Source organism: Loxodonta africana, chromosome 4 (assembly GCF_030014295.1).
Source record: "Loxodonta africana isolate mLoxAfr1 chromosome 4, mLoxAfr1.hap2, whole genome shotgun sequence".
Classification (NCBI taxonomy): Eukaryota; Metazoa; Chordata; class Mammalia; order Proboscidea; family Elephantidae; genus Loxodonta; species Loxodonta africana.
This window is the reverse complement of record NC_087345.1, coordinates 27,380,755-27,381,674: the sequence shown is the minus strand read 5'-3', so window position 1 is coordinate 27,381,674 and position 920 is coordinate 27,380,755. Positions and strand designations below refer to the sequence as shown.

Genomic DNA, 920 nt, shown 5'->3' with positions numbered 1-920 from the left:
CTGTCACTCTGTCTTTACTGGTGCATTTAGTCCACTCACATTCGGTGTAATTATTGATAGGTATAGTTTTTTTTTTTTTTAGTTTATAGTTTAGTGCTGTCATTTTGATGTATTTTTTTTGTGTGTGTTGTTGACAGTTTCTTTGTTCAACTTAATTTTCTGTGCTGAGTTATTTTTCTTTATGTATTTTCTTTTAATCTTTTTCATTGTTGTTGATTTTGTATGTGCTGAGTCTTTATGTTTTTCTTCTTTTTTATTTTGATGTGTAGGATTGTTAGTTTCCTTTGTGGTTACCTTAAAATTTACCTCTATTTTTCTAAAGTTAAACTAAAAAAATATGGGATGCTTCACAAATTTGTGTGTCATCCTTGAGCAGGGGCCATGCAAATCTTCTCTGTATCATTCCAATTTTAATATATGTGCTGCCAAAGCGAGCACGAGAAATATTTTCTCTGGGAAGCATTTTTGAGTATTGATGGGGTATTATCCTACTGTAAAAGCAAATGAAACTAGTTCACTTCAAAAAATGCTTTCAGAAATATTTTTCCCCCACTAGGACAAAAAAGGTATTTTTAAAATATCATGTTTTTTTCCCTTCACTAAGACAGAAAACAAAAATCCGATGAAGGTAACATTGCAGACCCAGCATGATGCGATTTATAAACATGCAGTCTGTCTAGTCACAGGAGGCAAGAAAGGAGTGTTAGAAGGGGTTAGAGGGACTGTGTTGAGCAGGATGCTGGGATAAGATGTGGATGGCTAACTACACACTGGACTCGAGCTGGGCACCTTGCATGTGGCAGTCAACATATGGGTGAGCTGCCTCATGGCCCCTTGGCATGTACTGTTATGAAACAGCAGACAAGAGAGATGACCTGACAGGCCCTTCTTCGGCTATTCACTGTTGCAAGCAATGTGTA

General features: G+C 36.6%; 1 non-coding gene across 1 annotated transcript; it reads right to left on the bottom strand.

Annotated features, from left to right (window-relative positions):
- Positions 1 to 331: 331 nt before the first annotated feature.
- Positions 332 to 438, bottom strand: LOC111748449 (U6 spliceosomal RNA). The gene has a single exon (XR_002784165.1). It is a non-coding gene; the product is annotated as a U6 spliceosomal RNA (small nuclear RNA).
- Positions 439 to 920: the final 482 nt, after the last annotated feature.